At 38.3% G+C, this 15,579-nt stretch overlaps 1 protein-coding gene across 13 annotated transcripts in view; it reads left to right on the forward strand.

Moving 5' to 3' along the window:
* TUSC3 (tumor suppressor candidate 3) overlaps window positions 1-15,579 on the forward strand; it is a 207,411-nt gene that overhangs the window by 20,927 nt on the left and 170,905 nt on the right. The window contains exon 2 of one of the 13 annotated variants that reach the window (XM_081521496.1): window positions 7,185-7,251. The exons of the other annotated variants lie outside the window; for them this stretch is intronic. The gene's annotated coding sequence lies outside the window, so the exon portion shown is untranslated. The remainder of the gene's footprint in view (window positions 1-7,184; window positions 7,252-15,579) is intronic. 13 annotated transcript variants of the gene reach the window in all.

Genomic DNA, 15,579 nt, shown 5'->3' on the forward strand with positions numbered 1-15,579 from the left:
TGAGAGTCTGTGTTAGTTTTCCCCTCAGATTTGGAAGGTAGAAAGGGGGCGAGACTACTGTTCTTCAGAAGTAATTGAGGCAGGTTCGAGGACAAATGTAAGGTTTGAAGTATTGTCCAGGAAAGTCCAGGATGACCGCATGTGTTCATTTCCTATTTTACTATATCAAATTATCACAAACTTACTGGCTTATTTTATTATCTGAGTTCTGAAGATCAGAAATCCAAAATCAGTCTCATTGGGCTAAAGTCAAGTCGTGGTAAGAATTGTGTTCCTTCGGGAACCTGAGGGGAGAATCAATTTCAACTTATGAAGGCTGTTTGAATACCTCATGCTTACATCTTCACATCTTATACTGAGTGATCCTCTTGCCTCCTTCTCATAAAACCTTAATGATTATATTAGACCCACTCAGCTAATGTAGGCTATCTCTCCATTTCAAGATTTTTTTGAATAATTGAAGTGTAGTTGATTTACAATGTTGTGTTAATTTCTGCTGTAGAGCAGAGTGATTCATTAAATATATACATAGTATACACACATATGTATGTATACATACACAATATTATATTCTTTTCCATTATGATTTATCTCAGAAAATTGAATATAGTTCTCTCTGCTATACAGTGGGACCTTGTTTATTTCAAGATTCTAAATCACATCTGCTCAGTTCCATTTACCACATGTTTCAAGTTTCTGGGACTTGGGATGTGAACATCTTGCAGGGGTTGGAGGGGAGCACATTGTTAGCCATCACTGGTCGCTTAGCTCTTACAGACCAAGATACTTGGTGGAAGCCTCCAAGAAGTTTAAGAGCTTCCAGATGAGCTCTTGAGAATCCCTTGCTCTGAATTTGTTGGTGGCTGCTTTTCTTAACTGCAATTTCTTATGCACTTCTCAGTGACATTCTAAGCTGCTTTTAATTCCTGTGTTAAATACCTTTATATTTGGAGGACATGGAGTGGTTTTTGTTTTCCTGACTGAATCCTGACTGATCCAAAGCTCTTTCTGTGTTACTGGCAATGTAAAGAGTGACCTGGAAAACACGATGTAAAGTGTTGTGTTGATATGACAGAGCAGCCATCAGCCTACGTGGTCATGACTGTGTGGAGGAGAGGCCCCCTGCTGCCCTGAATTCTGCATGCATTGTTATATGGCTGTGAGTCACTCAAACTTGGGCTCTATTTGACACTATAGTCTACAGCCTAGTTTATTCTTAATAATAGAGGTGTTTGTTGTTGTTGAAAACTAAATATAAAACAAGTCCCATCTCTTTCTTTGTGTTTAAGCACACTTGATTTACAGTAGAACGTTTTTCCATATAAGAATGTATCATACAAGGACAACAGACTCAGCATTTGTGTCTGTTGTTTATTAAAAAGTTGCTGTCTCAGCATCTGAAGTAACTCATTGGTATGCGTGCTCAGTTTCTTCTCTTCATTTTTGGGTGAAGGGGCTGCTTGCATATTTGGGCAGTGTCCTCATGTAATATACTTCTTGTAATGTCTAGACTAAAGCATAGGACTCAGTAACTGTTCTTTGATAGTATACTCTCATGTGGGATGCAGTGGTTTCATCATCAGATTTAAAGTGTGCTGCAGGAGCTCAGAAGCAAATCTCAGTGGCGGGTTTTTTTTGAGGAACACTGCTTTAAAGGCATCTCATGTATTCTTCATAGGATTATTTTGAGCAGGTGGTATTGTTACCACTGTAAGATGAGAGAACATACATTAGTTCAGGAGTTTTGGTCCCAAGGTAAGGAAGCTGGCAAGGAAAAGTGATGGGCCTCAAACGTGATCTTCCTGCTCTCACTCAGTTCATGACTTTTCCCCAAGCTTACCTGGTGGCTTAGTTGGTAAAGAATCTGCCCGTAATGTGGGAGGCCTGGGTTGGGAACATCCCCTGGAGGAGGGCATGGCAACCCACTCCAGTATTCTTGCCTGGAGAATCCCCATGGACAGAGGAGCCTGGTGGGCTGAAGTCCATGGGGTCGCAAAGAGATGGACACGACTGAGTGACTAAGCACAGGCCTCACAGCAGGCATGTGTACTATTTACTTCTGCTCACAGAAAACACATAGTCCAGAAGTATAGTTGAGTTACAATATTGTGTTAGTTTCAGATGTACGGCAGAGTGATTCAGTTAAAAAGTACATTTTTTTTTCAGGATATTTTCCATTAGCGGTATTACAATGAGTATTGTTCCATGTGTCATCCAGAAAATCCTTGTTGCTTATCTGTTGTATATATTTGTTGTTGTTCAGTTTGAGACCCATGGACTGCAGCACACCAGGTTTCCCTGTCCTTCACTTTCTCCTCAGTGATGCCACCCAGTCACCTCATCCTCTGTCACCCACTTCTCCCCCTGTCCTCAGTCTTTCCCAGCATCAGAGTCTTTTCCAGTGAGTGGCTGTTCACATCAAGTGGCCAAAGTATTGGAGCTTCAGCTTCAGCATTAGTCCTTCCATTGAACATTCAGAGTTGATTTCCTTTAGGATTGACTGGTTTGATCTCCAGGCTGTCCAAGGGCCTCTCAAGAGTCTTCTCCAACACCACAGTTCAAAAGCATCAGTTCTTCAGCACTCAGCCTTCTTTATGGTCCAGCTCTTACATCTGTACATGACTACTGGAAAAACCATAGTTTTGACACTATGGACCTTTGTTGGCAAAGTGATGTCTCTGCTTTTTAACGTGCTATCTAGGTTTGTCATAACTTTTCTGCCAAGGAGCAGGCATCTTTTAATTTCATGGCTGCAGTCACCATCCACAGTGATTTTGGATCCCAAGAAAATAAAACTTGTCGCTGTTGCCACTTTTTCCCCATCTGTTTGGCATGAAGTGATGGGACTAGGTGCCATGATCTTTGTTTTTTGAATGTTGAGTTTTAAGCCAAATTTTTCACTCTCCTCTTTCACCTTCATCAAGAGGCTCTGTAGTTCTTTGCTTTCTGCCATAAGGGTGGTATCATCTGCCTATCTGAGAATGTTAATATTTCTCCCTGCAAGCTTGATTCCAGCTTGTGCTTCATCCAGCCTGGCATTTCGCATAATGTATTCTGCACAGAAGTTAAATAAACACGGTGACAGTATACAACCTTAACATACTCTTTTCCCAGTTTTGAACCAGTCTGTTGTTCTGTGTTCTGTTCTAACTGTTGCTTCTTTACATGCACACAGTATTCTCAGGAGGCAGGTAAGGTGGTCTGGTATTCCCATCTCTTTAAGAATTTTCCATAGTTTGTTGTGATCCACACAGTCAAAGGCTTTAACGTAGTTAATGAAGCAGATTTTTTTTTGGAATTCCCTTGCTTTTTCTGTGATCCAACAGATGTTGGAAATTTGATCTCTGGTTTCTCTGCCTTTTCTAAATCCAGCTTGTACATCTGAAAGTTCTCAGTTCATGTACTATGGAAGCCTAGCTTGAAGAATTTTGAACATAATCTTACTAGCATGTTAAATGAGTGCAATTTTATATATAGTTTGTGTATATGTCATTAGAAGCCTCTCCTAGTTGCAATTTCTAAATGAAGATCAATAGAGAACACAAAACAAAATTTGTAATAAGAAAAATGGGGTTAGTAGATTTATATTTTTATTGAAGGTGCTCTTGGCTAAGACAGTGGTGTGGCCATTGGAAATCTATAGCAAGGGTTCTAGTTATAATTCTCTCTCTCTTCTCCCCCACCCCCCCACCTCATTCATAGCTCTTTAAACTCTTGACTCTGTTCTTTTGATTAAGTCACTATGACTTTTTGGGTCACAAAAATTTGTTAGTTAAGAAAAATATAGTTAAGCTAGATGCAAGATGCCTTTCAGCTTTCACATCTTATCATTCCTGTTAATGAAAGAACTGAAAATACTTCAGGGCAGTCGGGGAACCTTTATTTTCAAAACAGTTAACATTTTTCAGTTAAAAATTTTTTTAATTAAAAGAATATTCCCTTAGCATTTCTTTGGTTAGCCACCATTGATTACTCTCATAGAGCCCATTTTTAAAATCTTCTTTCAAATATTAGCATAATGTCCTTTATATTATTCATCCTCAAATCTCCCATAGAACTTAGTCGAGTATCTTTCTCAGATTAGGTGCTCACTTAAGCAGCTGTTTCAGTGGTAGCAAGCTCTGAGCTGCTGCTGCTAAGTCGCTTCAGTCGTGTCCAACTCTGTGCAACCCCATAGACGGCAGCCCACCAGGCTCCCCCATCCCTGGGATTCTCCAGGCAGGAACACTGGAGTGGGTTGCCATTTCCTTCTCCAATGCATGAAAGTGAAAAGTGAAAGTGTAGTCTCTCAGTCGTGTCCGACTCTTCGCGACCCCATGGACTGCAGCTTACCAGGCTCCTCCATCCATGGGATTTTCCAGGCAAGAGTACTGGAGTGGGCTGCCATCGCCTTCTCTAAGCTCTGAGCAGTAGCAAGCATTTCTTAGGTACACAAGGCCTCTTAACTGAAATTAAATAGTAATTGGAAGAGGCTACTCACCCTTATGGCAGAAAGCAAAGAGAAGCTAAACAGCCTGTTGATGAAAGAGGAGAGTGAAAAAGTTGGCTTAAAACTCAACATTCAAAAAACTAAGATCATGGCAACTACTCCCATCACTTCATGGCAAATACATGGGGAAACAATGGAAACAGTGAGAGACTTTATTTTTGGGGGCTGCAAAATCACTGCAGATGGTGACTGCAGCCCTGAAATTAAAAGATGCTTGCTCCTTAGAAGAAAAGCTATGACCAACCTAGACACCATATTAAGAAGCAGAGGCATTACTTTGCTGAAAAAGGTCTGTCTAGTCAAAGCTGTGGCTTTTCCAGTAGTCGTGTATGGATGTGAGAGTTGGACTATAAAGAAAGCTGAGCACTGAAGAATTGATGTTTTTGAACTGTGGTGTTGGAGAAGACTTGAGAGTCCCTTGGACTGTAAGGAGATCCAACCAGTCCATCCTAAAGGAAATCAGTCCTGAATATTCATTGGAAGGACTGATGCTGAAGCTGAAACTCCAATACTTTGGCCACCTGATGCAAAGAACTGACTCATTGGAAAAGACCCTGATGCCTGGAAAGATTGAAGGCAGGAGGAGAAGGTGATGACAGAGGAGGAGATGATTGGATGGCATCACCAACTCGATGTACATGAGTTTGACCAAGGTCTGGGAGTTGGTGATGGACAGGGAGGCCTGGCGTGCTGCTGTCCATGGTGTCGCAAAGAGTTGGACATGACTGAGCAACTGAACTGAACTGGTAGAGGCTATCTTACGAATCTAGTTAAGAATTAACAACATTTTATAGATGTGTAATTATCTAAAATTAAAACTGTAAAAAATTTATTCATTTGATCATATGCTTAACATTTAGTTCTTAAATTGAAATTAATCGTTATCTGTTAGAATGAACAATGAATGAATAAGTTCTCATTTTTTGGTGTGATTTTTCTCAATACAATTATACTATAGCATAGTCAGACATCTTCAGTTAATGCTTGACATTTGGAGCATGATTCCAGAGGTCAGTTTCATAAAAATATTTTCAGGTTTACCACTTTTCTCAAGGGTGAGTCTCTGTTCTTTGATATTCATATCTGTCTTTTTTGAAGTACCTAATGTCATCCTCCTTGTTGGTTTTCTCTTTTCACATGTTAATCATTATAATCCTGATACTCATTTGTCAGTGGTTTTGCATACAATTTGAGTAGTTTTGCTGCATCAGTTTTAAAAATTAACTTAATGAAATGCTTTGACGTTTATACGATTTCGGTCAACTGTAATAACGGCCAAAAAACAATGTGACATGGTGTGCTGGGATCAATGCTTGGTTGAAATCCAGACGAATGTCTGCATAGGGATTACATTTGTAAATAGTTGATTCATTAGTGAATATACCTTAGTAGATTGCTTTTGCTTTATGATGCACCTTGGTATTTTTGTGTGCACATACTGAGTAGTTGGGTAGGAAGAATCCCCTGTGCCATACTCAGGACAGAAAACTGCTGTGAAACTGCTGAAACAGAGGGTTTGCTTGTGTTTGAATTGCTGGTAAGGAAGGACCTAGTAAAAAAGATGTGGTGCCTTTTACTTTTGTCCTCTGCCGACTGTCACTCCTTTCCCTTCTCTTTGTTTTCATCTTAATTCCCTCTTTAAGGATCACTGAGGTACATATGTTACAGGCTACCATAGTCATACCACTGACTCATTTGTCATATTTGGCACAGTGTTGAGCAGGTGCCCTAGAGCCATTCACTGAGATTTTCTAAATGGAGCCAGTAGCTTGTCTTGCTGATCGGTGTACGAAGTTGGAAGGATGGGATTTTAGGTGGTCTGTCACTTCTGGCATGAAGAACTCTGATGGACAGAAGCTAAGCGGATAAACAAAGAGATATTCACAGATTCAGTAAATACTAAAATGCTAAGTCAGTGCCAGTCTTTGTTCTAGGTGCCACCAATACAGAAATAAACATAACACATAAAAGTTGTCGCCCTTCTGTGGCTGGAGGGAGTACTGACAATACGGTCAAGTTCTTGGATGTAGCCACGCCTGAAACCGGAGTTATTTCCATCCTTTGTTATGTGTGCTTACACAGCCCCTTTTTGCCCAAGCTAGACTGAGTTAGGCTTATGTCATTTTTTTTTAAAGTTTATTTTCCTTTGGTTGAGCTGTGCAGCATGCGGGATCTTAGATCAAACCCATGCCCCTTGCATTGGAAACGCAGAGTGTTAACCAGCTGACTGCCAAGGAAGTCCCTACCTTTATGTCAGTTTTAATAAAAGTCATTTTTGTAAATATGAAAGCCATGTATAATTTCAGCTTTCATTAAGATGATGACAAATTTTTAAATACATGAATAAATTCCAGTTTGTGAATTTGGGTAAAACTTTTGTCACATATTTTTGCATTTTTTCCCTGGTGGCTCAGACAGTAAAGTGTCTGTCTACAAGGCGGGAGACCTGGGTTCAGTGCATGGGTTGGGAAGATCTCCCGGAGAAGGAAATGGCAACCCACTCCAGTATTCTTGCCTAGAAAATCCCATGGGTGGAGGAGCCTGGTGGGCTACAGTCCATGGGGTCGCAAAGAGCGGGACACGACTGAGCAACTTCACTTTCACTTTCACTTTGTCACATATTTTTACACTTTTTCCCCAGTTTTCAATAAATGAAGGTTACCTTATCCTTTCTTTTTCTTCTTTTCTGTTCCAGACTTTAACCTCCTGGTTTTCTGGTGAAGCTCTCTGGCTGACTACTTTCTTCAGTCATTCAGAAATATGTAACTATTTGTTCAGTAATTATTTTCAATAGACCTGTTTTAGGCAGCACAGGTTTTTTTTGTAAATCATTTTTAAAGAGTACTGTATGATTCCTTGCATATTGGATGTGCAGATATTGAGAACTAGAAGTAAAACTTCAATTTGTTAATTTCTTTTATTGCTATTATATATGATGAAGAATATGTGAGATGGGAGTTTGCACCCTTAAAATTGCTGAAATACTTTTGTCATAGATGCTTCTGTATTTCACACAAGTACTGTATGATGAGTAAGCAACTTAATTCTTTTAGTAATTAATTCTTTTGGGTAAGAATACCTTCTTTTAATAGTTTTTCTTGGTACCTATTGGGAAATGTATGGGCAATTTATTTTTACACAAAATATGTGCTCTTTAAGACTAATTGAGGTGAGAATCAGAGGAAGTTTTACCGTATGAATTTGAGATAAATTATAGCATAATGGTAATGAAATAACATTACACATATGCATAATGTTAAGTTTACCTCCCTTAGAATGTCTGTTATTATCCTGACGTCTGGACCAGGGCAAAGATAGTCACTTGTGGCCAGAGGAACCAGGTACTTAAAAGTTGGATGATCGTATAATTTACTGTCCAAACCATAATGCTTGAGAGTGAAAAAAGGTGCAGTTGATAATGTTGGTGAGACAGCAGAAGTAGACTGGGACTGTCCCTGGGCTGACTAGGACGCACAGTCACTCTCTCGAACTAGGATAGAAGGGTTTTAAAATGGATACACAGTTGATGTTTACTACATTTTCATTGATTAGAATTCTTTTATAGGAATTTTGATCAAAAGCTCTTCCTCTCTGTGTTTGAGCACTGTGTTCACACTCTTGCGTGTGATTCATTGTCCATTTTGTGCTGCACACGAGTTCTGTGTGTTGCACTGGTTCCTTTAGTGCTGCTTATTTGTCTGATTTTTAAACTCAAATTTAAAATTTTACCCTACTGTTTGTCTTTTTCTTCAATTAAGCAGTTCATTTTCATTAAAAATAGAGGTTAATCTGTATCCATGCATTTATAAATAATGAACTTTAAATTGTATGTACAAAATACTGGTGGAAATTTTTCCTTGAAAAGGCCCATAGAGGTAAAAATATACCCACATTATCATCACTCATTTATTGTTTATAGCTTGTCAATAACATTGTAAAGTTGGTAATTTTCGTACTATGATGAAACTCTGATTTTGCACATTATATATCTTCCCTGTAACTTATTATTTCACAAAACATGGTAGCACATATTTTAGTCTTTACCTAGTGATAAAACAGTATTTCACACACACCCCACACCCCCCCCCATACACCCACACACACCCACGCACCCACCCACCCACTCCTCTGAGTGATGAGACAATGACGCTCAATGGAAATTGGTTAAAAGACTGTACTCTTTGATTTGGAATCTGTCAACTATATTTATAACATATGAAACTATCAGTACATCAATTCAAATACAGACTTTTTTTTTCTCCTTCCTTTATTAATCTAAAGAAAACTCAGATTTTTCATTGAGCAGCCACTACTAGTTGTTTTGAACTTGGAAGAAGAAATTTGAAAATTATTTTAAAAACATAATTGTTTAAATTTATTTAAAACAGGCACTAATATTTACATTTTCTTTGTGTTTCCACTCTGACCGTCAGGGTCTGCAGAGACTTAATCTCCTATACTCCTCATTGTTGTTACCGAAAGTGACAATTTATGATTATGAGTGTAAATGAATTTTGTGAGCCTGGGAAAATTGTGATGGTTAGAGAGTCGTCAGGAGGCATTGCTGCTCCTCTAGTACTCAGCTTCTTTGTTCTATGTTTGTTGTCAGCCTGCTCTCATTTCTTCCCTAGGGTAGTTAGTGTTCATCAGGTTCTCTCTTAGGCTCAGGCGCTTTCTTAAAATTGGTGGTTCTTTTCCACTTTGAGCAGGTAGGTTAAGGTGGGCCTGGTAATCGATGTGATTTAGTAGAGCATTCAGCTGCCTCTTAACCCTTCGAGAGTGATTTACATGGTAATAATTCTTGTGGTAACTCTGCCTCACAGAGTTTATTTTAGAGTTTTCATTCACAGTTTTGTTAGGGTTTTTTTTTTTTTTTTTAAGAGCTAGAGCTCAGTTTTTGTGTTTTTGTTTTTTTTGCTTTAATTTTTTTTCTTTTACTTTAATTACTGCACAGCCTGTGGGATCTTAGTTTCCTAACCAGGGACTGAAGCTGAGTGTTAACCCCTGGACCTCCAGAGAAATCCCTAGATCTCATTTTGTAACTAACATTGTCTCGTTCATCCTGAGAATTTGGGCGGGTTTATACCATCAAATTAGTCATTTAGGGATGCTGTAACCAACTAGCGTAGACTAGATGGGTTTTAAACAACAGAAATTTGTCAGTTCTGGAGGCTGGAAGTCAGATCAAGGTATGACTGGGTTTCAGAAAACTGACTTGTCATTGTATTTTCCATGGCAGAAAGAGGGTAAGAGTGTTCTCTGAGGTCCCTTGTGTTAGGACACTAATACAGTTCATGAAGGCTCCTCCCTGATGACCTAATTACTTCCCAAAGACTCCACCTCCTAATACTACCACGTTGGGGATTACAACGTGTGAATTGTGTGTGTGTGTGTGTGTGTGTGTGTGTGTGTGTGTGTGTGTGTGTGTGTAGGTGTGTGTAGGGGGTACAAATATTCAGTCCTTTGAAACCACCTTAGAGAAATAGATCAGTCAAATATTATTTTCAGCTAGATGTTGTACTTCGTGTCCAAATGGGTTTTCATCTAGGTGTAAATTACTTGGGAAACATTTAGAGGGATCAACCAGTTGGAACATAATAAGCATGATTGGTTTCATCAGATAGTCCCTGAGATTCAATGGTTTGACTTATAATTTTTTAATTTACAATGCTGCCAAAGTGATATGCACTGAGTAGAAACTGGACTTCGAATTTTGAGGTTTGATCTGGTCTAATGGTATGCAGTAGGTACACCTTCTGATGCTGGGCAGTGGCTGTGAACCTCGGCTCTCAGGAAGCCACCTGTGACCTCAGGGTAAACAACTGATACTCTCAGAACCATTCTGTATCCAGACATTATTTTTTTCACTTTTAGTACAGTTTTCAATAAATTACTTGAGACATTCATCAATTCATTGTAAAATTGACTCTGTGTTAATTTTGCCCAACTGAAGGCTAGTGTAAGTGTTCTGAGCACATTTAAGGTTGGTGAGGCTAACCTATGATACTTGGTAGTTTGGGTGTATTAAATGCATTTTTGACTTGTGATATTTTAAATTTGGGTTTGTTTATTAAAACATAGTCTCATAAGTTGAGAAAGATCTGTACTTCCTGTTAGAAGCATTCTTTCTTGCTTATGGAACTACCTCTCCTAGTGTTACTACATTTTAAGATTATTTTGAGGTAGAAAAAAAATAGGTTAGCTTTTTTTTTTTTTAACAGAATGTTTAGTTTTAGTTTAATTTTTTTAAATTATTGTTTAGAAAAATTTTATATTTACCATAAGCTTACTCATCAGAAGCAATGAGTGATTTTTAAAATACACTATGTTGTCTTTTAAAATGCGATTAATTGTATAGGACATATTGCATCGATTGGATAATTTTTGTGGTTTACATATATTTGATATATATACGTATACTCTATATTGGGAAATAGTAATTTTTAACATTTGTTTACTTTGCATTTGATACGTAACACTTTGTTTTAAAAAGGACTAAGGGGAATTCCTTGGTGGTCCAGTGGTTAGGACTTTGTACTGCTTTTACTGCCAAGCAGCATGGGTTCCATCCTTGGTCGGGGAACTCAGAGCCCTTGTGCTGTGTGGAGAAGCCAGAAAAACAAGTAAATAAAAAAACCCAAGATTTCCTCATAAGTGGCTAGTGGGATATTAAAAAATACCTACTGAACTGGAATAATTTGATTTTATTTTGCAATGATTATTCAGACTTGTTTTTTTTAAATGGCAACCATTATTTCATGGCAACTAATTGAAACATTAAGAAGTTAAATATCTAACGTAATATGTATATATATTGCTTTATTAATTTATGGAATAATATATTTTATCTCAAAAATTCCTTTGAGATATACTTCTTCTCAGTTCAGTTCTGTCGCTCAGTCGTGTCCCAACTCCTTGCGACCCCATGAATCACAGCATGCCAGTGTCCATCACGAACTCCCAGAGTCTACCCAAACCCATGTCCATGGAGTCGGTGATGCCATCCAGCCATCTCATCCTCTGTCATCCCCTTCTCCTCCTGCCCCCAATCCTTCCCAGCATTAGGGTCTTTTCCAGTGAGTCAACTCTTTGCATCAGGTGGCCAAGGTTTTGGAGTTTCAGCTTCAACATCGGTCCTTCCAGTGAACACCCAGGACTGATCTCCTTTAGGATGGACTGGTTGGATCTTCTTGCAGATATATAATTTATATTTTTGGTGGAAATGATACATATTTTAGACTTTTTAAAGATACTTTTATACCCAAGGTAAAAATGAACTTTAAAATAAAAGTGAATCAGAAATTTGATTTATATATTAAAAATGTATATTGTAATGGATATAATTGACTGTTAACTCCAGGATCCACTGTGTAAGATGGCAAATTTGCTTTTAAAAATGTCTGAACCAAAATATACCATGTAATGTGATCCTCAGGAAATAACACAGTTAACACCATTCAGGCCATTTGCATCAGATATGCTTGGGACAGCCCTGGTTTACTCCTACTGCCATGGTGTAACTACTGTAAGCATCTCCTTTCATTCCCAAATGTGTTACAGTTTTGATGCTTAACTATGTGGGCCCCTAGCCATATGTACCTTTACAAGTTATTTACGGTGCCTTAAACTTTACTCTCCTTGTTGTTGCTGTTTAGTCGCTAAGTCATGTCCAACTCTTTGAGACCCCGTGGACTGTATGTAGCCTGCCAGGCAACTGAATAAAATTACCAGTTTCAGATTTTGAGACTTGAGCTTAGATTTTTTTTCCTGTTGAAATTTACAAATTATGATTATAGTTTGGTTCTTTACTTGAACTTAAAGTTTGAACTTAGCACAAAGTTACCATTTTAACGGTTCTAAAAAATGTGTTTTATTTTTTTAATTAAAGAAACAAATCAGAGTTTTTGAGTTATGTAGGCAGAACTCTTGCTTGCTTAGCTTTTGAAAACAAGTGTAAGATTATCTGTTGATGAACCAGCATCCTTTTGCTAGGTAGTAGAGAAACCACTGCTTTTTCTATCACGGTGTGCAAATGGAGCTAAATAAATTACCCTTTTTCTTGAAGAATGAGACTTAAACCATTTCTTATATATTCTTTTGTTGTTGTTGTTCTAACACCTTTCTTTTTTGTTATTTGTGTGCCCACATTGGTTGAGGATATCTTCATGCTCTGAGGAAGAGCATTTTGACCACTTTAAGTATCCACAACTCTATCCTGAGTTTTCTAAAAATTTTTTTAATGTTTTAAATTGCAATTGAATAATGAAAGATTAAAGAAAGTAAGGGCTCCCTTGGTGGCTCAACAGTAAAGAATCTGCCTGCCAATCCCAACCCAAGAAGACGTGTGTTTGATCCCTGGGTCAGGAAGATCCCCTGGAAAAAGAAATGACAACCCACTCCATTATTCTTGCCTGGGAAATCCCATGGGCAGAGAAGCCTGACAGGCTACAGTCCATGGGGTCTCAAAGAGTTGGACATGACTTAGCGACTAAACAGCAACAACAAGGATAGTAAAGTTAAAGGCACCGTAAATAACTTGTAAAGGTACATATGGCTAGGTGCCCACATAGTTGAGCATCAAAATTGTAATACATTTGGGAATGAAAGGAGATGCTTACAGTAGTTACACCATGACAGTAGGAGTAAACCAGGGCTGTCCCAAGCATATCTGATGCAAATAGCCTGAATGGTGTTATTTCCTGAGGACCACATTACGTGGTATATTTTGGTTTAGACATTTTTAAAAGCAAATTTGCCATCTTACACAATGGATCATGGCGTTAACAGTAAAACTACTATTTTGTGTGATGGTAATCATGTCAGGGCAGCTTGGTCCTGCTTAGATTTTAGGGGTAGAAAACATGTTTTGAACTCTCTAATGTTCATTTAGTTATGTTTAATAGTTTGTTCCAACAACACAAGAGAACACGTGGACATCACCAGATGGTCAACACCAAAATCAGATTGATTATATTCTTTGCAGCCAAAGATGGAGAAGCTCTATACCGTCAGCAAAAACAAGACTAGGAGCAGACTGTGGCTCAAATCATGAATTCCTTATTGCCAAATTCAGACTTAAATTGAAGAAAGTGGGGAAAACCAGTAGACCATTCAGGTATGACCTAAATCAAATCCCTCAATGATTATACAGTGGAAGTGAGAAATAGATTCAAGTGATTAGGTCTGATAGACAGAGTGCCTGAAGAACTATGGACGGAGGTTTGTGACACTGTAGAGGAGGCAGGGATCAAGACCATTCCCAAGAAAAAGAAATGCAGAAAGGCGAAATAGTTATCTGAGGAGGCCTTTCAAATAGCTAAGAAAAGAGAAGCTAAAGGCAAAGGAGAAAAGGAGAGATATACCCATTTGAACGCAGAGTTCCAAAGAAAAGCAAGGAGAGATAAGAAAGCCTTCCTCAGTGATCAGTGCAAAGAAATAGAGGAAAACAATGGAATGGGAAAGACTAGAGATCTCTTCAAGAAAATTAGAGATACCAAGGGAATATTGCATGCAAAGATGGGCTCGATAAAGCAGAGAAATGGTATGGACCTAACAGAAGCAGAAGATATTAAGAAGAGTTAGCAAGAATACACAGAAAAACTATACAAAAAAGATATTCACAACCCAGATAATCATGATGGTGTGATCACTCAGCTAGAGCCAGACATCTTGGAATGTGAAGTCAAGTGGGCCTTAGAAAGCATCACTATGAACAAAGCTAGTGGAGGTGATGGAATTCCAGTTGAGCTGTTTAAAACCCTAAAAGATGATGCTGTGAAAGTGCTGTACTCAATATGCCAGCAAATTTGAAAAACTCAGCAGTGGCCACAGGACTGGAAAAGGTCAGTTTTCTTTCCAATCTGTAGGAAAGGCAATGCCAAAGAATGCACTCATCTCACACGCTAGTAAAGTAATGCTCAAAATTATCCGATTCTAGTTGTTTTAGATATAAAATTAGGTTGTCTATTTGGTGTTTTTCTAGTTTCTTGAGGTAGGATTGTATTGCTATAAACTTCCCTCTTAGAACTGCTTTTGCTGCATCCCATAGGTTTTGAGTTGTCATGTTTTCATTGTCATTTTTTTCTAAAAATCTTTTGATTTCCCTTTTGATTTCTTCAGTAACCTATTGGACAGCTCTTTTAAAAGTATGTTAAGTGGAGCATGATCCATGTATATATACATTCCAGACCAAAACAAAACAAAAAAAACACCAAAAAACAAAAACAACCCTCTTAGTTGAGAAGAGGCTCCTCTAAAATGAGGATACACATTAGGGAGAAGATGGAAATGGGAGGAAGGAAGGGGGATATCACCTTAATAAACAGATGCACTGAATCAGATCTTAAGATAGATGATGTAACTAGACTGCTTTCTACTAACAGGGCAGTATTTTGCATGAAAATGTTAAAAATAGCTCTTCATGGGAAGTGTGAGCATGACTGTATTTTTGTGGGAATCAAACTTTGATGCTTAATTGCTGTTAAACTTATTTAATATTTCTTTAGCGTATTCTTCATTGTGAACCTCATGAACATATCATTATAGTTAATATGAGTAAATGGAGGACCAATGTATAGATGTCTCAGTGAATGGCTGTAAAGTTGTTAATCTCAGCAGAGCATTGTCTTAATGGCCTGCAGATCAAAGAGAATGAGACTGTGTTTAGATTCTATTGTAAAAGTGGGGAAAGATTCCAATTACTAGTGATGGGGACATAAAAACTAACAAAAACATGATTAAGTGCTAGGTAGATTCACTTTATGACGTTGTAAGGATAAGTCCATATCCCTGCATGCTGATCGACTTAATTTAATCTTGACTCTCAAGCAGAAGATAGACCAGTTGAGGAAGGCTGTAGGCTGCAGGTTGTTATGGAATCAGAGAAGAGAGAGAGAGAGAGAGAGAGAGAGTGTGTGTGTGTGTGTGTGTATGTGTGTGTGTGTTTGTATGGTGGTAGTGGGAGGTGAATGGAGAATCCTGGGTGGTGAGAACAGGATTCATGAAGGTACAATCTGAAAATATACTAAGTTTAGTGAATTTCAAATGGTGGGACATTTTGCACGTACAGAATTAGAGGTCTGTAGGAATTA

Source organism: Giraffa tippelskirchi, chromosome 8 (assembly GCF_054371585.1).
Source record: "Giraffa tippelskirchi isolate mGirTip1 chromosome 8, T2T-mGirTip1v1.2.pri, whole genome shotgun sequence".
Classification (NCBI taxonomy): Eukaryota; Metazoa; Chordata; class Mammalia; order Artiodactyla; family Giraffidae; genus Giraffa; species Giraffa tippelskirchi.